This window comes from Dermacentor silvarum, chromosome 3 (assembly GCF_013339745.2).
Source record: "Dermacentor silvarum isolate Dsil-2018 chromosome 3, BIME_Dsil_1.4, whole genome shotgun sequence".
Taxonomy (NCBI): Eukaryota; Metazoa; Arthropoda; class Arachnida; order Ixodida; family Ixodidae; genus Dermacentor; species Dermacentor silvarum.
This window is the reverse complement of record NC_051156.1, coordinates 168,354,952-168,378,495: the sequence shown is the minus strand read 5'-3', so window position 1 is coordinate 168,378,495 and position 23,544 is coordinate 168,354,952. Positions and strand designations below refer to the sequence as shown.

Genomic DNA, 23,544 nt, shown 5'->3' with positions numbered 1-23,544 from the left:
TCGCGGTCAACGAGTAGGACGTGTTCATGTTTGGTTGTGCGCGCTGACACCATGCATGTTAACTTAGTTAGTATTGAATAGTTCCATGTTTATACGGCCGATAAAACTACTATCCTTAGTTCGTAGAGCCGTCTACTAATTTGCTATCGCAATCTATGCTTCGCCTTTCGGGCGAAACTGCGGCGTTTTTTTACCGGTCGGTAACCGTAGAGCACTCGCTTGCCTCAGACCGCAGCTGCGGATGCTCGTCTATTTCACTAATAGTTTGGTGGGAGAATTGGCGCACAGAGATCTTAGCAAATCTTTATAGGACCCTCTTTCGAGATCAGAAGCCGTATAAGCAACCGAGCACCCGTTTATTGTACATATCTGCCGATATGAAAAACTGATGGGCTTCCGGCTGCACCAGGAATCGAACCAAGGACTTGCCGCATATGAGGTGGACACTCTACAATTTCATCAATAAAATCTTCTCCCACTACAATAAAACCTTCTCCCACGACAATAAAAGGGGTCTTCCCGAATGCGTTGTCCATTGTATCACTGAGTGGTTCATTGCTCTTTCACTTTCACTTTACGCTTTCAAAGTATCATTGAATTTCACATTATGGGACACATAGTTTTTAGCTTATATACCGCCTGTGTAAAAGTATTGTAGCAACAATGAGTAGAGAATATCTCCCAGTGATATGCCTCAGCACGGGCAGAGATGCTATTGCTAGTGAGGTTCAGCAGAGTTTATTGCCTAGCAAATTTGTACGCAATTAGAAATAAAACAGAAACTTGGGAAAAGTAAGCGCAAACAGGGAAAGTGAACAGGAGGAGTACTGGGCTTCCAACTTGCGGGACCATTGACGTGCCTAAATAATGTATCGTTTCCTTAATCTGCAGCTAAATACTCGTCAAATATTCACTTGCAGACTTACTTCTCCAAGGCACATTTCTACATCAGTCCTGCCCATAAAATGCTGGAAATGTCTGTTCACAAGGAGCGGGAAGCTGACTGCTGGGATCATCCCTTGAAACCGGTATGAGAATCCCAGAAAGCAATTTATTATGATCTGCTAATTGGTGCTGCGTCCTCTATATCTTGTGAGTTAGGCATTTCGCCATCTGGCAAATCAGTAATGCCACTTATATCCACGCAAGATCCAGTTGTGTTGTGGCCGTAAAAAAAGCATTTGCAGTCTCCTGGGCATTTATCGCCAGTGTCACCTGTTGTGCACTGAAACCAAAGCAAGAAAGTTACACTTGCCGTTGATAAAAACAGTGAGCGCACAAATGCATCATCAACACATGCATCGATGTTCTCACATTGACACGGTAAGTGAGTCACTAAGCCGGTCGCAAAGTCCTTGAACAATGCTACTTGCCTACTGGAAGCGTGAAATAACCATACTGGTTCACTCGCTTATAGTAGCCCTTCTTTTTTTCCAGCTGCAGATTTACAACAGATATTTTAAGTGGTCAAAAATTTCAACACGCATATTTTGGCTTGGCATCCTATACTTTACATGTTTTTCAATCGTTATTGAAATTATTCCAGATAGCCGGAAGCAAGCAACCTCCTACGAACTATATTGTATCACGAATAAACTAATCTATCTTATGTATCAGCCAATACATACACGCTGTCAACTTTAGCAGTATTATTTAGCGAAATCTATGCGATTAACCACAGGTGCAAGTTATCGACAGCGACCATTTGCAGTACTGTTTTAAGCCATGTCTCAACTATGGCGCGATACGCCGAAAAGCAAGGGAAATACTACATGGTCTCTCTTTCTCACTAAACCATGGGGAAGACATCATGTAGTGCGGCTATGTTGCAGATTCCAAAGCTCTCTTTGCCCCTTCTCTCCCCTTTGAGGTCGATGGCTTGCCGAGCAAGCACATGCCTATTATACCCACTACATAGTACGCATTAAAACACTACACGTGTCGTATGCGCAGGTATTGAGTCGTCTGGGTAAACGACACTGTCACGCAGCTCGCAGTCAGCCCGGTGAAGTCGTCGCTACTACCTGACGCAAATAACGAGTACAACCTCCAAGACGGTTCGATTGACGCATGCGTTGCGCAAGTGAAGCGTGTGGACGTGAACGTCGCCGTAAACGCCCTCTACATAGGATTGTCGGCAATGCTAAAGCAAATAAAGGTTTCTTCACCCTGCGCTCCTTTCAATACGCTTACCTGGGCCGTGATCCCTCGCTTCAACTCAACAGGCATGACATGACGAGGCCATTGTTCTTATTTGGAAATTTAACTCAAAGCCTACGAAAATCTGAAACTGGTGGTTGCTGACCTTATGATTCATGGAATAATCACCCGTCAGCGTCCCGTCTCCTCTAACCCTAAGTCATAATCACTGTCCACGCCTAGAACTGGTAAAGCGATTGCCCGTGTGTTCACCAGAGGCGTGCAGAGGTTTATTAATTCTCGTTACACCCAGCATTTCACGAGACATACGCCGTTTGTAACCATAGCGCCATGACAGCACGAAGGACAAGATCAGTCTCGAGTATATAGAAGGCACGATTTCATTCGCCGCATTACTTCCTGCAGGGACACAACGGCCATACAATCGTGTGAAATCGCGCTAGATCAGTTGGCCTCGAAGACTGCGAAAGCTGACATTTCTTATAATGCGTAACGTAACGCAACTGTGTCTTGTGAGCGATGGTAGTGACCTGCCGTGCAAAGGGGCCAAGAGACACGTGTATTATATGGAATTGGTGTATAGTACATTTATGTCGCATTTACACATATACGCCTTACCTTCATGAAACCATTGAAATAAGGCATAACTTTTGTAGGAATTAGCGAATTAATGAATAAAATAATTAATTCCTTATCTTTTTCAAAAATAATGGCTGGCGGCTTAACGGGGGGAAAACGAGTTGGTTAGGGAAAGGAAGAAGGGTGGCAGTGGGGATCCAGCAGAAAAATATGCTCCGATATAACGGAGAGCCCTGGCCTCCTGGGCGTACCACAGGAACCCATGCACCATTATTGTGGCATTGTTGTTTAGCGGAGCAATCCACTCCTCATTAAAGTCGACAATAAGTCCCTCCAGCGCTGACCTGCGCTGCTCGGCGGTGGCTGGGTAGACCCAGAACAAATTACGAAGGCTGCGTATGGCGTTTAAAGAACATTTTAAATTTATTTTTTGTCATGCTTGCGTGATCAGAGCTCTATTGTTGAGCAAACATAAAAAAGAACTTCGCCTAACAACGATTCCCACACTTTCGGGGGGTACACTCAATTTTATTGCGTTTGCTGCTTTTCTTCAGCCTCTTTGTTCCTGGTTTAAGAATATTTTGTGGAGTTCGATGCAAACTACAATGGGACCCCTTTAAGCCGGTGCTACACTTAATGCCAGTATTTCGAACAGCGGTGTTTCATATTTTACTTATATGCTTCCCAATCCCTAGCTGCGCATATCTGACCTATGCTTTGTATGTAAAAAGACTAGGAAGAATGCAATGCTCTTGATTGTCACCCAAAAACCGCGATTTTCATTCTTCATCAATTGATAAATGAAACGCCCTTGTTTCTTTCCCTCACCAGTTCTGTATGTCAAGAGAAAAAGAAATGACGATTCGTTCTATTTTGCAAAACATTATTGCATCCAACCTACATTAGACCGGCTATCATTAATCGTCACCATCAGTTGCCTCGTTATCACTATCAGCAGTCTGAAAGCGTGTACTTTTCGATGTCATCTATCGCATTTCAGTTACAGCATTCCTTAAACGCCTTGCAGAACATGGACAGTCTAACGAACTTCAAGAGCGGTCACAATGCTCCCACAGCTGCTATAGTTGCGGTGCTGTTGTTAATACCACCAAATTCCGCGTCCCTTGGCCTTTTGGGCCCATCAGCGAAGGTTTACCTTCCCTGTGAGCCAATCAGAGATGACGAGATGGCGAATTTGACAACATGTGAGAGTGTCCAAAACACTCAGTCCAGGTAACAAGCTGACTAGATTTTTGAAAACAGTTACTCACGTTTTGACCGCATTTATGTGAAGGCGTAGTAACGTCACTTATTCCACTGACGCCAGAACTAAGATTTGGCTCGCAGAAGCATATCATCCTAGAAAAAAAAATGCGATTACGCATTACAGAATAATTTTTTTCGGTAGTGAAATGGCAGTCGTTAAGAACCACAATTTGATTGCCTAAAGCAGCGTTTTTAAATATGTTGAAGACTACCACTGCCTGCGTCCTTCATTAATGCGAAAACAATGTATGCCCCATTACGCGAAAATCCGGCGTTGTTGTCGGCGACCTGACCGAAAGATGGTACGAAAATGGCCGACGGAGCGAGAAGTAAAAGCACGTAAAAAATGCTCGGATTGACGTCAAATTTTCCAAGCCGGTTTCTGTAAGCAAAGTCAATTAATGGAATAGAAAAGAGAATTTGGCACATTTCAGTCTAGGTAGGAATCAAACCCGGGCCTCCGGCGTGCCAGACGAGCACACTTCCCTAACGCAACAGTGGCTCCATGGTTTCGGTTGATTAAAGTTACGACAAGTGCGTGCGTCATTGCACGTGTCACGTCAGTGCCTCCGTCACTTTCTCCGTTACTGCTTCCCACGTGTCACTTGCTCTTCAGATTTCATTGGTGTAGTGATGCGATTCACTCACACAAAGCTTAGCACTGAAGAGACAGTAGCTCTCAGACTTATCCAGGCTAATAGATTCCCAAACCTACACAGATACAGCAAAATGTACCCACTAACATATCGCGGCATCTGCCCCTGGTGCGGCGACACACGCCCTACACTCTTTCACATCTCGTGGGGGTGCGGGGGCAAACCTCAGCACTTAAAGATGCCTAGCACGTCATTTCAGCGGTGGGAGGTACAGCTGACCTGCGATACCCTGGCGGGCAAGAAGCGCTCGTCCAGCTCGTTCGTCGAGCAGCCTTGGTCAGTGGAGTCCTGGAATGAGGACACCACCCACTCGACCTCAAATGCAACGACCTCGATGGTACAAATAAATGTTTGCTCTCTCACTCTCGGCGCCGAATCATGACTGTATAAAATGAGGTGTGCCTAGTGCGTGCTTCTTTGCACACGTCACGTCGCTGCCTCCCGCACGTCACTAGCTCTTCAGATTTCATCGGTGCTGTGTTTACTGGGATGCACTCCGAAGCGTCTACCTCAGCGGCAGCTGTGAAACATGGTCGCCCACGGAAGCACGCCTCAGACGACAAGCAAGGGAACCCCCCAAAAATTCATCGTTCTGCAGCAAAATGGTCTGAATGTTTCTGGCCTGTGGCCAGCGTAAACGCAAACACACACACCGATTCAGAAGGAAGAACTTTAATGCATGTCGAAAACATCAATCGTAAACATTTCACCTAAGCTATTATAATGCTTTTGCATTCCCACACGTAAGCGGTCTTAAGTGTCTCTGCTGAATTTTAACAGCGGCGCTGTTTAAGCCGACCGTCAGTCCGTGCAGCGTGTACAAAAAATCTGGCTGAACGATGACATCAACGTGCGTTGCCTAGCAACCACCTCACGGAGCGGCGTGTGCTTCGCCTCCTTTCCGTGCCGTGCACATGTTGCCTTGACCAACACCTCTTGTCTAGGTGCTGTTGCCTTGACATGGGACGTTAAGGAGATTAAAAGAGAGCATGCGTGCGCAGCGTGCTATTCTTGGGAGAGAGAAAGAGAAAATGAGAGCGAGAGAGAGAAATAAGTTGTAGCAGCCCCATTGAGGCAACGCGTAGAGCTGCTGCCGATGCCGTTTGCGCTTCCTCGTTTCCCCGTGCTCGCGCCGAACGCGCGCGGTGTCGGTGAAGGCAGCAGGCACCTCTGGTGACGATTCTGCATATTTTGACCAGCCGCGCCACGGCAAGTGTGGAGGCGCAGCTTGGCCGTGACGTACGTAACCGAAAAGATAAAGCTCGGAGCCGCCGCGACGGCGGCGGAATTCTCGTTGACTCTGTGGCGAGTACATGTAGTCTTGACATGGGACGACCAAAGAAGATGCGGACACCCGAAGAAGGCGCTGTTCATCTTGAAGCGCATCGCGCAGCCAAGCGAGAATCTGTGCGTCGGCGGCGAGCCGATTCGGAATACCGTGCCTAGCAGCATTGATCATTTCCTAGCAAAACTTAGCCAAGGCTGGTAAAACCTGGAAGAAGCTAGGTCGATCACCAGCTCCGCTGTTTACTGCAGCCTTTCACCACTAGTGCAAGCTGCCCACGTTTTTTTAATGGTTTTATATTTAGGTGACAATATAATGTATCTATACTTCCCAATTCTTTTTCATACTTCTAAAATTAAACCCTCTAGATGTAGGCAACATGAGGGAAATCTGTCTGTCTCAGAACAATCTTCTTTCACGGTGGTGCGAAAGCATATATCTACGAGGTGCTACCCAAATGTTCCAGGAATTCAGTCGTACAAAAGAAAGTGTTCATCATAACGCCTACTCAGTACTGTCTCCTTCAAAGTAGTCTCCTTGAGCATGTATACACAGATCCTCGAGTTTCTGCCACGATTTCATGCGTTCGTGGAGCTCTCCAGGCGACAGTGTGTTGAGGACCGCATTCGATTATGACAGAATCTCTTCAACAGTGTGAAACCGACGTCCTTTTAGCCTCAACTTCAACTTTGGGAACAAAAAAAGTTCACAAGGGGCGATGTCAGGTGAGTAGGGTGTGTACTGCATGTGTTTGGAAGTCAGGAACTGTCGAAAAATGAGTGATATGAGAGCGGGCGTGTTGTCGTGATGAAGAATCCAGTTGTTCTTCCACTTCTCCGGACGTTTGCGACGAATTATGTCGCTTAATTGCTTCAAAATATCATGATAAAGCTCGTATTCACGGTTTGTCCAAGAGGTACGAATTCCTTGTGGACAATTCTATGTAGGTAAAAAAAAAAAGAAAAACAGTGAGCATGGACTTCACATTGCCATGAACTTGACGTCCCTTTTTCGGGCGCGGGGAATTTGGCGACTTCCATTGCGACGACGGCTGTTTGGTTCCAAGATCGATCGTAGCCATAAACCCATGCCTCATCATCCCCGGTTATTACACTGGAGAGGAATTTGGGATTGTATCTGGCTTGTTGCTTCAGTTCCCTGCAGAGAGAAACACGGTGCACTGAGCAGTCTTGGCACGAATTTTGCAGAAATGCGCCTCATGTTCAAAACATCCGACAAAATTCGCTGAACTGTGCCGTACGATTGTCCTACAATGTCGCAGACATCCTTTATAGTTAGCCTGCGATTTCCAACGACAGCCTAACAACCGTCCGCTATCATATCCGGGGTTGTGCTCATTGACGAGCGTCCAGAACGTTCACCCTCATCAACGCACATTCCACCCTCTTTGAAGCGTTTATGCCATAAAAATGTCCTACTTCGGCTCGTGGCGCCGACTCCAAAAGCCTCCTCTACCGTACCATGCGTTCCTGCCGCAGTTTTGCCAAGTTTCAAAAGTTGTCGCAGTTTCACCTGAACGGCGAAGCATCAATTGCGATAGCAAATTTGTAGAGAGCTATACGGAATAATGATAGTAGCTTTATCAGCTGTATAAGCTTGGACATGCAGCAGCACCGGCAACACGCAGAACTGTTGTCGACGCCGTCGGCGTTTTGCCCGCGTTCGCACAAAATGCGTGCGGCGTTGGTGACTGTTGCCGGAGCCTCTGATATAAATAGGCACTTGGTGCCGCAGCTAAACGTCGCCTCCCTTCCCTACCTCTCCTCCCCCCCCCCCTCCCCCCAAGGCCTTTCGCGCGTCGGAAGAAGGCGCGTTTGCTCTACATATATGGTGATTGTAAAGGAGGAAAGAGACGCCTACTTCTGCAGCCCTTAAGGGAGCACGGCGCAGAACGCGCGTTTGTTCTCCGCCGTGGGTTCACTCCCCGTGAAAGCGCGCGTCCTTCGCGCCCTTTCACTCGCACATACAGCGTTCCGCGGCGGGCGGCGACGATTTCATCTCCATTGACGTCATACGGAACCTCACGGCGACGGCGACGGCGACGGTGACGCCGACGGCAGAAATCTGCTTTGGAGTGTCCATATAATTGCTATCGCAATAAAACAAAACTTGATGCAAATCCTTTGCCCCCTTGAAGTCTGACACATTAATTGGTTGCTAAGGAATGCGCCAAATCAGTGAAACATTGCGTTGCAAAACAAAACTTCACAAAACAACACTTCTTCTTAGATGCAAGTTGTTCAGCACACTGATACACGAGGCATACTACTGGCTACATCTAGAGGCGGCAATGTGTACCACACTCAGTTTTACCATGCTTTTCAAATTCCCGGAACATTTGGGTAGCACCTCGTATGTTGTACAATAACTGCACGTAGTAAGCGGCGAAATTCAAATATCCTAAAGCCAATGAACTTTAAGTACATGGTGACTGTTGCCTCAGTAGCGTACTTGTTGAAGTTTTCAGCTTCGGAAGCTGTCTTGTTTAACTTTTTGACAGAAAATGACAAAGCACCCAAGCAACATAGGGAGATGGTAATAAGCTGGATTTGTGCTGCAGTTTGAGAGATGGCCAACATGGGTGCTCACGCTGCCGGGAGAGTGGAGATCTAAAGATAAACAGAAGTTCGATAAACGTCAGGAAATTACCACTACTAGTTGTGAGGTTGTTTAAAGATATGTGAGGTGAAACGACTCATGATACCAAGAAGCGAGGAGTAAACTTTTACAGGATGACAGTCTGCACGAAGTTTTTGCTGGCTCGTGGCCGCAGGCAACCGAAAGAGCTGGTCGCACTTTTAGCCTTTTAGGCGGCTTAAGAAGTGGGTACGCAATCAGAAAAAAATCTGAGCAGCAAGTACGAAAACATCTATGGTGCGGGATATTTCATGGGCGTGCGCAAAAAAAAAAGAGCGAATGATGTAGGAGCATGCGTGGAAATTTTCTGAGCAAATGTAACGCATGGAGGGCAGTGTTCATTGGAATGATCAGAGGTAATATAGATGAGCGTTTGGCCAAGACAGCTCGTATGTTGTACAATACCTGCAGATAGTACGTGGCGAAGTTCAAATATCCTAAAGCCAATGAAGTTTAAGTAAATGGTGACTATTCACTCAACAGCAGACAAGATGACGAAGCTCAAGCAATGAAGTTAGGGGCCCCGCAACGGAGGACTAGGGGCGTGACACAGTGAACCGTTGTGCGGTGCAGCTGTGGCGAGTATCGCTGTTGTTCCGACATATCGTGGGAGGTGATCAATGTAAACTACAACCCAGCGGTATAGAGTGCTAGCACGTAGAGCTGGACCATAAAGTCCCCCTCCAACCCGATTAAAAGAGCGGAGTACGCAAGGCAGCCGCAGGAATGGAGTGATGGAGGCATGCAAAAGAGGCTTGCGGGATTGGTACACCACATAGAAGCGCAGAAAATCTAAAGTCGAAAGGGTGGCCGACAAATGGAAACGGACTATGTAGTAGAAGTTCTACAAACAGGGACAAACTCCGTCAGGCTGGTTGGCCAACGCTTCCATAGATCGGCCTATCTTTGGCAAAGGCAGCCTGTCACTCAAGACGCCGACCAGCCTTTCTGTAACATTTTGTCCCTGTTTATCAAATTGTAAAGGGGTGTACTGAACAGTTCAGATGGTAGCGTCTGTTCGTAATCGAAAAGGCAGGTGCGCAGAGCAGGAACAACTGGTTGCACGAACGGCTCCCACTCGTGCTAAGCACTGGCGATCCGGCTGGCCTACTGGTTGCACTGCCGGCATTGAACAGTCCGATCTGGCTGGCCTTGTCCGTGTGCTCTTCTTCATTACAAAACTAACATTATATAGAAACACAGGTACCTCACGAGAAACCTGCATATATCCGCTAATGTTATAGTAAGCTAAGCCTTGTAGAAAATTTCAATATATCACTTCGTCCACGCTGCGTCGGAGAGGACAATGGTGCACAGACTCCCGTTGGAAGACATCTCGGTATCATTAGCAGCGATTTGTAGTCATCGACGAACACAATACTGGTGATAGAGGTATTGGTCATAAATCAAAACAGAGCCCTTGGCAACGGAGCTTCCTAGACACCGAAGCCTTAAGCGGACCGGCTAACGACTGCATGAAATATGCAAGCCAGTACCTTTGTTCAGGCTACATGCTGGCGGCGTTAAGCAGTCAAATAAAAGAGGTAACATCATCGAGGCTTTTTGACGTCATACGTAATCTAGGAGCGTTAAGGGGCACTACTATGGAACTACATCCAGAGCTGTATACAACCATAATGTACTGCTGGAGTTTACGAGCCTACCATGCAAGTGCCTGAAGGGTCATTCAGCGAAGACAGCAAGCTCAAGACATCGTGGCCCGTAGTACTTTGAAACGGCTGCCGTACAAGCAAGGACAAAAACACAGTAGAAGCGCTTGCGCAATGCAGCTTGGAAAGCGGAAATTGAGCTTTGAGACTAGGATGTTTTCCGGTCCAGTGCATCTCGAAACAGGCTCAGAAACAAGCATTCCATGTGAATGTAATATTTCCGTCCATGGGCTGACAGAAATTGTTTGCTGTTGTAGGATGAGCCCATGGACGGATCGTGGTGACGTAAAATGCAAGGCTGTCATTGCGGGCCACCTGAAATAAGAGGAAGTCGCTTGGGCGCCACCGAGACTCTCGCTTTGTATTTAAGTCAGCGGCCCTAACGAAGAATAAGACTCCCATGTCAACGACACCAGCAGTGGTAGTAAGAATAGCGAAGGTCTATTTCAGATATTTGCGATGGCGGAACCAATTATGTGTTGCATGCCACGGGGTAGAACGATCCTGAGCCGCGTGATCTTGCGAGGATAGGACAGTCTGGCTTCGTAGTTACAAGCAGCATTGCGGTAGTTCACCCACTACCTGCATCAATTGTCATGGTAATTACATTTAAACTGACACTCTAGCGAAAAGGCAGAAACAAAAAGTGCATTATCCGTTCACTTTCGGTGTCAGTGGGAATTGCTCTCTATACCGGATCTGATGATGAGGCGGCTTGTTCTTCACGGCATATTTATTTCTACAGATTCTGCATTTCAGTACCGATCTCAAAGCTGGAACTTGTATCATACTGCTCTTTATCCGATTGCCCAATACATTCATTTTACAACCATAATTGCTGGGTTCAGCTTTTAAAAAGCACGTATACCGGAAGCTTTGCTTGTTAGCCAACATTACAGGTACCTTAGCTTTGTGCGGCTCCGTATAATGTTGCATTAATTGCGAAGTATGGTGTGCTAAGAAATATGTAGGTGCGATGCCAGTCACCCTTTCTCACGCGATTGGTTAGACGTTTTTCTGTGGAACAAGTCACACTCACACAAGAACAAAAGTGCTGAACGAATTTCCCACGTCATACACACGTAGACAAAATTAAGCAACCTGTTTTTATCTGCTGTCCTAAATGTGTGGACGTTTATTATGCTAATAAGGGAGAGTATTTAATAGCAGTGTATGTAGAGGAGGAGATGGGAATTTTGTCATATTTTAATACTTACAGCTTCATATTTTAATCACATGCAGTATGCAATTTAGGGATAAGCTTTCTTTTTCAATGTTAGCATAAGCTGTAGCCCTCATGCTTTCTCTATCGAGATTTGTGTTTATATTAGTTGATTCTCAAAGCTATTATTTTTTGCAATAACGCAATTTCGTTACCGTGTTTCTAAAATATGGTACGTATTTTCCTCGAAATACTGCTGATTCCATTCTTACGAGAAATGCAGCTGTGACTTTTATGCGCATTCACTTTTTACGTATATTTGCGTTAGATCAAGCGATGCCACGCCTGCCAAAGAAATAAACTTCCAAACGATTGTTATGTGTCTGGTCAAGTAGACTCGCACTATGCGCTCAGAAGTCTGGCTACTTGAGTGTGTCGAAACCAGGGTGTCGAATTGAACCCGAACCGAACCTTAACCTAAAAAATAATAAGGATTACCGGTTCGGCACAAAAAGGTTAACGCACTCAATAACCTATATGGGCGCTTAATATATAAACTATTCTTCGAAATATTTAGTTCTGTAGTCGGTACGCCCCACAAGCAGATTGTTAAGCCTCACTAGTTGCGAGATGTGCTTGAATGGGGATAGACCTAGAAGGAGACGCTTGCAGTTTTGAACTCGGCCATGTCAGTTTTTTCCCGCGGCCGAAACATTGTTTCTGGTGCTCCGCAGAATCACCATTTCGGTTGAAGCTCCCAATTCGGTCGTCATAGATCAGCGTGCTACCATTACGCTGCTGAAACCGTAAAACACATAGGCCAGGATACACGGACACTGAAGATGACAGTATTGTTGAAATTTGAAAATAGGCAAACAAAGGGTTCAACAGAATGACTTCTTGTACAATAGCCCTGTGGTCGTTACCATGCAAGCCATCACCATCTAAGTGCGCGGCAGCAACGGTAAATGTGCCTTTGTTGCGATTCATTTTTCAATGTATGTTTGATGTCTTCGAACACATTACAACGCTCATCGATTTTTCAAATCTTTCCCAGGGCACAATGTGTATGATTTGTGATTTTTATTTGCCTGCCCTTAGCCGGCGCAAGACTCTTCGCCACTTGTGGTCGCGTAAGACAGAACGTGGCGGTATTTAGTAGAAATTACCCTTGTTAATCGTTCAAAAACATCAAGTTGCTGTCTTGCTTTATTTAAAAAATGCAGATTACTGAGCGAGGTGTCAAGTGCTAGCTTCTTTCGTTGCTGCAGAGTAGCAAAGTAGAGTTGTAGCAGTTGTGTCGTGCACTGTAAATGTGCCCACTAACTGACACCGCAGATAAAACGCCACTGTTCGCTCTCCACTAGTCATGAAGTAAATACATGAAGCCAACCAAAAGTTACTGATTTGTCTATACTGCTGTCCAGGCAAGGAAGCTAAACGCACTAGGGTGTAAAGACATTCTTACTAATGAACTCTGTCTTTGATATATACATGAGTATTTCCCTGCATCTGCGCAATCAATTCGCAAACTAGAAGAAATTGTAGAGAATTGTAATCACTTATTCATATCAAGGTGTTTCGGGTGCTTTCAGGTCTGTGGTTCTTGAAAAAAAAAAGCATCGCTAAAATCTCAACGATAGTGGCTACGCGCAAAACTTAATCAAGCGGCACGTATTGTTCTTCAAATGTGGGTACAAGAAATAAAAAAAGTGTCAAGCATGGAACTGTCCGACCAGCCAGTTCGCGTTTCCGGCATCTCAAAGCCCGGATGTGTGCGGCATTTTCGAGGTTAATCCTTATGGTTTCAATCGAGCACTAAAAGAGAAAACAACAGTTCTCGCAGTTTGCAGCGAGAAAGACTGATGAAATGGCGACTCGTCTGAATAATTCTGGTTCAGGCAGGACCACACTTGTTGCGCAGATGGTCGAGTTCCTGAGCTAGCACATGCAGGAGGTCACTGAGGCGTACAATAGTTACCAGCCATTGGATAATCTTGTATCATCTCAGGCAGCCTGTGGATTCGACTGTCGCGATTTATACAAAGCCATTAGTTATTTTACCCACCTAAATATATCAAGATTCTTTATATACTATGTGCGGTGCTGTAGTATTGTCCCTTTTCTATTTCCTCGAGTACTACACTCTACAAAATGCATCTGGGGTGTGCCCTTCCTCTTTTCATTACCTTTAATGTCACCTTTCACTAGATGTGATTGTAATTTAACATATCTGGTGTGCATGTATCAAATATGTATACAATCCTTTTGTGGATGAACAGACGTCGCGAAACGTTTCATTTTACTTTTTTATGATAGATCTTTGGTCGTTTTCCGCGAATGTTGGTATTCAATGCACTAACAAAATTACGCTATTCGAACGCCCCTATAAATTCCTAGTGCTGTCATGGGCAAGGGAGCCTATTTTTGAATGCGAAGCATTTCTTCGCAAACATTTGCCACTTTCAGAGTATCTATCTATCTATCTATCTATCTATCTATCTATCTATCTATCTATCTATCTATCTATCTATCTATCTATCTATCTATCTATCTATCTATCTATCTATCTATCTATCTATCTATCTATCTATCTATCTATCTATCTATCTATCTATCTATCTATCTATCTATCTATCTATCTATCTATCTATCTATCTATCTATCTATCTATCTAGCCGCCTACGTCTTGGCGCTCTCATGGTCGTTTCGTTAATTTGGTATGTACCAAAACTGGCATAGTATGCGAAGAGTTATGACGAACATAAATAATAGGTCATAACATCAATGTCGCGACATGCCTGTCATGCAGGTCATGAAACAGCTGCCTACGCCTTGTGCTTTCATGGTGGTTTCGTTAACTTGGTAGGTACCAAAACTGGCATAGTTTGACAAGAGTGTATGGCGAACATAAATGATAGGTCATGACGTGAGTATCACCACATGTGTGTCATGTGGGTCATGAAACAGCCGCCTACGCCTCGGTGCTCTCAAGGTCGTTTCGTTACTTGGTAGGCTCCCCGCACTCTGTTTCGCTTAAGGTCGCTTACCCCAGGGCGTGGGATCTGCCATCTTTTTACAATTCTTGACAAAACATGAGCAAGTTCATGCATGCGGACAAGTCAATAGCACCGTGCAGTGTGTCACCGCCGTAGTCTGCTGTGACTTCGGGCTGGAGAACGCGTAACGGACTCTCGGAGCAAGCGAAGAGAAAACAAAAAGCTTTATACGTGAAACAGCTTCTTAGAAGACTGTCATATATTACGAGCAGCATAAACAAAATAAATTAAATGCACTGAGAGCCCAGCATAGCAGAAACTAGCGTACAGGTAGCGGTAAGACCGCACCAGACAGACTGGCTGACTGGTGGTGACTCTCTCATCTAACAATGGGCCGGTCTGGCCTTAAATGTCCTTGCCGAAGCAGGCTTGCCGATACATCACCGCGCAGAACAAGATGGGGCACGCGGTGACATCACCCTATCGCATTCCTTCGGGTTATCAAATAATAAGGTGTTGAAGGTTGGTGAGCTGTGTCCGCTTCATGTAGAGGAAGAAACTTACGAGTCATTAGTGCTGGGTCTTTCACCTCTCTTGCACATAGGGCTGGGAACCAGCAGCATGCGGGGAAGCTCAAGTAGCCACGATGAATGCTCCCTCAAAGATGTGTGGCACAGTAAGGCCAAGATAATTTTCACTGCCCCGAACCGGTACGTGAAATGGTTCAGTGTTGCGGACTTGTTTCCCAAGGAAGTTATTGCCGCATGTCAAGTAGCAATGGAGAGAGGGATAGAGAGAAGCGAGGAAGTAAAGGCACTGAGGTTAACTAGAATTAGTCCAGTTTGCTCCTCTACAGACGAGGAGGGGTATGATGGAGTTAAAGAAAGAGATGCCACGCGTCTTGATCACACTTTCAAATGCACTAAGGAAGGTGCAGCGTTTCTAAAGCCGGGCACTCAAGTCTGTCGCCCTCATGTAGCCTACAAAAACTCGATTGGCGTTTAGGGCTGATGAGTTGTCACAAAGTAGGAATAAATGCTCTTAACATGCAGGGACTACTAAAGATAACTTTCGGGAGCTTCTCTTTAGCCACCAACATCGTTTGTTGTATGCATGAGTGCGTGTCTCTGGGCTACGATTACTCAAAAGGTTTAGTTCGTCTAACCACTCAATGGGGGCCCTTGGTAGGTGCGCCAGCCATCAAATACATATAGACTTGAGCCTCTGCAAAAAAAGCCATATTTGTTGGGAACTCAGATTGGCAACATGAAACTGAAGAATTCACTGCAATTTTCCCAATGCCAAGTTTCAATTACAATCTTCAATTTAGCCTTACATGCGAAGGGATAGAGAAAATTGGACTTCTGAGCACTAAGTACCTTTAATCCACATAATTTTCATCCTGGGATACATACATGCGCAAAACGCCTTACGAAAGGCTGCCTTACTTGGTTGATGATCACAAAGTCACGCAACGGAGTGTTCGAAGTTTGACAGCACCAGCTTTTAGGAGCTAATTCGCAGTTTGCTGCATCCGCCCCCGTATACATGTCTTTGGTGTGTGCAGCGGTGACTTTATGTTGTCGCCACAGACAGACAAATTGAAACAACTGCTTTAAACCTTAAACATAGTCGTGAAAGGCATGCGCAAATTATCGCTCCGCCATTGCAGTGTGTCTGGTAAGATCTTGAAGCCCCTGCCTATTTAGTGCTTCTTTTTATTTATTTCTTTGCCAATAAGATTGGTTAAACATAGGCTGGTAAACAGACTGCTGCCCACACCGGATGTTATTGTCCTAAGTGTACTTAGATTGTTCCACTCAGGCAATATAGTAGTGAAATCCACAACGAACAGCGTATGTTGTGATTAGGCCAAGTCAAAATACTAGTAAGTCCACCAAACAGTACTTGAAAGTTCATCAGCTGAAACTGCATTCAGAATTCAAATTGAATTTTTATAACTTTGCTCTCAGATGATTGTGTACTTTCTCGACGGCCTGCGAAAGGTTCTCATAGATGTAGCATTTAATAATGATGTAGAGTTAACCTACAACTGCCTACACTAGCTAACATTCTTGGCAAAATGCATGGAGTATATCTTTCCTTTTTTAGCGCTAATAATCAAAATTCAAACACCTAATTTGTATGCATAAGCTCATTTTGCCGAAACATCGGACCTTTGCAACGACGCCGTCTTGTACATATTGCAATTCACAGTCTGCTCAGTCGGCAAATACATGCATCAGTACTTGCGCAATTACAACAGAACAAACTTTAACCGTGTAGTAAGTGGAACCGCAGACTGGAAACTATGTGCTATATCGGAAGACGTGAAATATCTAGGAAGACGTCCTTGCGTCTATCGAAATTCAGAAACGTTTATACGGAGAATAGGATAAAAAATGTCACTTACGCGGTGTGCAGTACAACGAGAGCAAATATGGTCAGAGCCTTGCACGAATGCATCTTTTTCTGCAGCGGTGGGTCTGTCAGGGAAGCTTGATGGGATCTAGTTCGGGGCCCTTTCTTATAGCCCATGGCTGGCAGCACTTTGAGTCCCAACAACGTCATACGTATGTTTGGTTTTTGCTGCTACTACAGGTGAATGTCGAACTCTGCATTGCAGTCATACCGGCACCGGTTCAACGTGGGCAGAGGTTCAAAGTTGATAGTCGATCCTTTGTTCGACGTCTTCTTATTTGTGTGATAGACGTCTGTTTTAAGAATGTCCTACAAAACATCTGCGAGACGTCATTTTTTTCTTCAGCGAAGTTTTTATGTCTTCTCGTTTTCTACCAGTACTGTATTATTCCGCGCAGATAAAGCTTAAACGAAGAAGGTAATAATCTGAATGTTGCTTTGTACTAAGAACATAGTAAACTTATTTATACCTAAAGTGAATCAAATTTTTTTTCGAACAACACGGATGCTTGAACTTGTCCTTTTGAGTTCAGTGCTTCTGTCTCATCAATATTAAGAAGTGCCAATAGCCTAAAACAAAGGAAGTCATTAAATGGTAAAGCAAGGGTTAGCAGCGCTTAATGAATATTGTTTTGACTGCTTCAAACTTGCAAATACTATCATTACCTGCTCTCGAAATTTTCCAGCCTGAGCGGCGTGATATTTTCGAAGAGATGTCATTACTTCTGCATGTCTACGTCTGTGTAAACAGAACAGACGTAGGCGGTGGTCGCGCAGGGGTGGGTCATTGGATATACAGCGGCGGTAGGCTTTCTACGCAAAAATACTGGCTCCGCAAAGCCAAAGAATGCGGAAGCAGAAATCTAGCAGGGTTGTAAAACATCACTTGTGCGTAATAGACAGGTAGCAAACATTTTCCGACATATAAATGCTACTTACGTTGCGTGAAGTATCCACACTGCAATAAATGCCCATCGCATATTCTTGTACGAAGCGATTCCTCAAAAATCATCTTTCGTTGCAGTGAGGCGTATGTTTGCGGCGTGCCAAGTATGCCGTTTTATACCTTTGACTAGGTGTACTTTGCGCCTAGGTAAAGGTGTGATATTCGCGCTTTAGGAGGTGAATGCGCTTAATGTATGACCACCCACTGCCACAACTATACGTCAAAGAAAATCAGGTATGGCACGATAGTATTTGGATGAATCCCTGGTGGCAATGAATATACTTGAGGGAAGTTGCGAATTTCATTGAGTTGAGGTAGCTATGTTTTCTGACACTCTTTTCGTGCTTATGTTTGGCTTGGAGAGGCGTTACAAAAGTACAACAATGCATTTCTTATATGAATCGATTTGCGTGCACTGATGCATATCACAAGAGTTTCCAGAAACCTATCTCTCTTTTTTTCCTGACTGAAGTGATCTTACTATGCAGATAAAAACATTTTAGCTATTTCGAAAATATTTTTACATGCCTCTTGCAAGAAAAAAGAAACTGCTTCTAGCTTCTGCATTCGAGATATATGAAATGCAGAGAACAGAGAAAAACCTTGTGGATCGACATCTAAATGTTGCTCTGTGTTAGCGCTAAATTATTAACGCATTCTCACAACCTGCGATGTCTACAAATGCATTATGGGCTTCTTAGTCACGTTGTAGGAACGCACCCTCGTATAGCCGCCTATTTTAAAGGCTAGGCACCCATTGCACCCACGTCAATGCATTGAATTAGCATTAACAACAGAAAAGTATCCCACGTCGAACCGCTACAAGTGGCCTGCAAGTGTTATGCGCGCTGAGGCCAGTCATATAGCTACTCTCGAGTAGACTCATGGTTGACATTCACCAATCGTTCCTCAGAGAGGTCAGAGAAGCATCGATCATCCAGTGAAATGGGAGAGAGCTTAGATCCCCGATGCCTAATTTTGGTCAATATGCATACTCTAACCGTTTTCCATTCATTGCAATATGTGAACCGAAACTATCACACCCAGTCCGGCTATACGGCTACGAATCAATCATGTCCTTAGCCTACAGCAATGGCAGCAAGTATACGTATATATAGTTGTGTTTATTCGTCGCGAACTTACCTACGTCATTCAGCCTGTGCCGCCTCATGATGAGAGCCAGTATGTTTTCCTGACTGTTAAGACGAAAATCACAGGTCTGCGCGGCACATGCAGCACAGGCCACAACATAAGATCGAGGAGCGGCTCTATAGGAGCTCCATTTCCGGCACCAGGCACTACAGCGTCTTCGCGGCGAAGTCTCTTCGCCCCACTTTCACGAGAACGATCTCAACTGTCCGCTCGGCGTCGATGTAAGCTGCGGCTTGTGCTGCTCTAGGCATAGTGGTCTACTGAGCCCGACGTTGCCTGGTTGCAGCCGCGGGCGTAGCTCTTACGGTTAACTTCTTCAGCAGTGGTTCGTAGAGTAAACACAGGTATCCAGACTACGTGGCGCCCATGTAACACCCCTCGACCCCCGGCATGGTACGATGATGCGGATGATGGTGATGATGATGGTTTATTGGCATCTCCTTCGAATAGGGGGGGGGGGGGGACTAATAGTCGCCTAGCCTGCTGGAGTTTACCAGGTCCAGCTACCTACAGCATGCAACGGCTATGTAGAAATGCTACATGACGGGACACCCGGTGGAATATTACGCAACTGCAATTCAAAGTTTGTACGTACCGATGCTACGCGGCTCGAATGTCACATCGAGTGACCAATGGCACTACATGATGGTAATGATGATGAAGATTCACTCGCATTACTTTTAAACAGAATGGTGGCAGTCACCTATAGCCTGCTTGAATTATTCAGGTATGCCATACATGCCATGTATACCATGCATGCCATACATTACAGTAGTATTCATACATCCCTATAATCTTTTTTTTTCTTCCTCAAGACTTGTCTATCTACCTTTTACCGCTACCTATGCAACTGCTACGTTGCATGCCACGTGGTGTTATAACATCAAACTGCAATGCAAGGGAAGTACCTATAGACGCTACGCGGCGCGAATTTAACTTCGAAAGACAAGTGGCACGCCACGATGTTCATGAAGTTGATGATGATGTATTCGCATCCCCTTTGAAACGCGGCGGTGACACCGTCACCTACCCAGCTTGATTTAATAAGATATATAATATATATTTTTCTAGCGTCCTTGTGTGTATACGTCTCCTTCAGCTTTTCTTCCTCAAACCTTCTCTAACTACCTTGTACCGCTACCTGTGCATCTGCTACATAGCGTGTCACCTGGTGTAATAATATGCAACTCTGACATACGTGGTACGCATGTCACATCGCGGGTCTCCTTGCGCGCTAGGGTGCCTTTGCAGGGCATTTTTCAGCAGCGTGCTAGCACGCGCTGGCGTGGCTCAGTGGTGAGTAGCTGACTCCCGCGCAGCGGCCCTAGGCTCGATCCCCGTGGGAGCTTGGTATGTTTTTTCAACCCCGGGGATAGCTGCTATGGATGTCGGCGGCGGCAGTGCCATGCACAATCGCCAATGAAAACGACTATTGTAATGAGCCCATACGAACCATACAGGCAAGAGGCACAACTACAGTATTGAATTTACAACTTTACTGGAAAATAGTGCAACATATATACATACACGTTTACACCAAAAGCATGAATTGCGCATGTTAAAAAAAGCAATTTACTATCAGTGTCTGAGGCGTCATCTGACCAGCTTCTGAGATTTGTCTAATACTATAATACGGATAACAAATTGTTAGGTTGTTGACATCCACAATGCATTTTAACAGCGAAGCTGCTTAAGCCAGCCATAATTTGTGGTGCGTATCAGGAAACTCGCAAGGCAGTAAAGAAAATAAACTTTCGTGCCGAGGCGGGATTCGAACCCGCGAACCCCCGGCGAGAAAGCGAGCGTCATAACTTATGGGCTATAGAGTGGTTTCCATTTGTTATCATTTACTCGTGCTTTACAATTTATGAGTGGCAAGTATCGCATGCTGCATTAACATTCTGTTGTCACTTTCACGTGATTGCCGCAGTTGGCGCAGTTACCGCATGCACCTTTGATTAGTAAACAGTTAATGTGATTTTGCTTCGATATGTAATATTTCTTCCCTTTGAAACATATACGCGTATATGTATCGGCAAAGTACAAGCTCAACCACTGTTTGGATGTCCTTTATAAAGGTATGCGCGTGTCTGCTTCGTAGGCTGCCTAAACGTGGCAATGAAACCTCCGTATCGATGCCTACAGACGTCAGTCGTGACCTCTGAGCAATGCGATCGTGTGTGCTCTGTCGTATACTGGAGTGTTCAAGAAAGCATGACTTTCTGGAAGGCATGAAAAGTTTGCTTCGACTGTTTTCATAGGTTAATAATTAATGAGGAATGTGTTTGATTTTAGTAAACATTTCGGTCAGATTTTGGAGATTTTGACACAGTAGTCATCCGCACTGTGCACATCGTAATTAAATACCAATTAGCCCTTACTCACACCTTGCTTCAGTAGTGAAACCACGAAAAAAATATTCTACGTAAATTGTGACGATGTCGTTTCAAATAATGAAAATATTATAACAATTAACAGTAATATAGCAGTTTCTTGCTAGCGCCTGTGTTTGTCGTAGTCAGGAAGGCGTTGTGCCCCTTCTGGTGGCAGTTGCCAGCCTTGCCTCTCGCTTACTCTTTCCTCTGTATATGTTTACAAATCAAATAATTGTCGTAGTCTTGTGGACCCTCGTCTTTTGACGTTGCAAACGTTCGCTAGCCCAGAACAAGAAACATTGTCAATTAGTGTTAAGCTTCAATTTAAGTTCCAGTGCAGTGTCGAGAACATTAAAATCGAAGTAGCTATAGATCTGTGTCTTAAACAAACTGTGCGCGCACTTTCTTGCCTAAGTGGTTAAGACGACAAATAGACTGAATGATCCATCTTCAACTGCACCTCTTGCGACGTGGACAAGCAAAAGAACACAGCTAGTACAGGTGCTGGCTACCAACAATGCTTATTACGTGGAAACAACAGCTTATAAAATCCACTACTCCACTCCGGCAATCCAAGCGTCTGCACATAAAGCCTGCGACAACAGATCAGAAGCTAAGAATTTTAATCTGATAGCATAACTTGGAACCATATTTCACACAATGTCAAATCACCTTCCAAAGCGCCACTTCGGGAACGCACAAAAACAATTGAGGGGTGGCTAGCAGACGCGTCACTACATTTCATTGTTTTTTATAGTATTCATATTTCACATGTTACCTTTTCCTTGTGTTCGTAGGCGATCTTCGTGTCTTCCAAAGTTCAATGCGCGGTCGAGCTCGGCGCACATTTACCCGACTGAACTGTTTACCTTGGCAAACCCTCCAGACAACACTGCCCGTTCTTTCCGCTTTCTCTTATTATAACGCGCAGTGACTATTTACGAGAATAATTCCACACTTTTCGGCAACTCTTGCTCTTGCCGGCAAAATTTATTTAGAATGACCAGTTTATTCAAAGTTGAAGTTGTCTCGTGGTAAATTTCTTGACCAATAAAATAGGAGAGGAGGAAATTGAACTACTGCAACAAAAATCAACTAGACGCCTAATTTCCACTAGTCGGTTTCCTCTGAAAGCTTTAGGGGTATAACCAAAACAATAATGCTGCTTTAAAAGTTTATGTAAAGGTTAGTAACAAAATTTTGTAAACAACGTGAGGGGGCGGGGGGGGGGGGGGGCTCATTTTTGAGCGCCTGGGATTTCTAAACATTCATGCAATACGACGTGAACGCGCGCTCCTCCGGCGCGATCGGAATGAGGCCGCCGAGATCGAGACGGAAACCTCGTCCCCATTTTTTTTTTTCAGCGCAGAGCCATATCCACTGATTTTTCATGGTGGATAAAGGAAGATCTGGTAATGCAATTGTCATTCCTAGTTTACTTCAGCCACCTTGTATCTGTTCATCTAGACTGTTTGCGCCACCCTTTCCCTCTACAATTACGAAAAATTAACCACCCATGCAAGTCACACAGATGGTAAACAAGCGAAGCTGAAATGTGCGGCCCCAGTATGAGCCACACGTGATTCCTTCCTTCCTTCCTTCCCTCCCTCCCTTCCTTCCTTCCTTCCTTCCTTCCTTCCTTCCTCCCTCCCTCCCTCCCTCCCTCCCTTACTTCCTTCCTCCCTCCCTCCCTTCCTTCCTTCCTTGCTTCCTTACTTCCTTCCTTCCTTTCTCCCTCCCTTCCTTCCTTCCTTCCTTCCTTCCTTCCCTCCCTCCCTCCCCTCCCTCCCTCCCTCCCTCCCTCCCTTCCTCCCTTCCTTCCTTCCTTCCTTCCTTCCTTCCTTCCTTCCTCCCTTCCTTCCTTCCTTCCTTCCTCCCTCCCTTCCTTCCTTCCTTGCTTCCTTACTTCCTTCCTTCCTTCCTCCAGGGAAATGGGAGTTGGCGCAGTTACCGCATGCACCTTTGATTAGTAAACAGTTAATGTGATTTTGTTTCGATATGTAATGCTTCGATATGGACCACGAGTGTTTCAGCCTAGTCGTATACATCTTCGCTCTAAAACTATTTTAAAGCTTCCCTGTGGTCATGACCCCACCATAACTAGAACGTTACGGCTTCTGTGTTGCTTGCCTAGAATTTTTTTCAGAAGATATCTTACCAATAGGCAAAAAAGGGTACGATTTCTTTATGTTGAATCAGATTTTTCTGAGGTCAC

The 23,544-nt window shown here is 45.1% G+C and overlaps 2 long non-coding RNA genes across 3 annotated transcripts in view; one reads left to right on the top strand and one right to left on the bottom strand.

The window, feature by feature from the left end:
- The window catches only part of LOC125944567 (uncharacterized), a 58,173-nt gene that overhangs the window by 21,247 nt on the left and 13,382 nt on the right, over nucleotides 1-23,544 (top strand). The window lies entirely within an intron of this gene.
- LOC125944566 (uncharacterized) lies at nucleotides 1,032-17,069 on the bottom strand. The gene is made up of 3 exons (XR_007466277.1): nucleotides 16,849-17,069; nucleotides 4,011-4,098; nucleotides 1,032-1,225 (listed from the first exon to the last, which is right to left on the bottom strand). It is a non-coding gene; the product is annotated as an uncharacterized LOC125944566 (long non-coding RNA).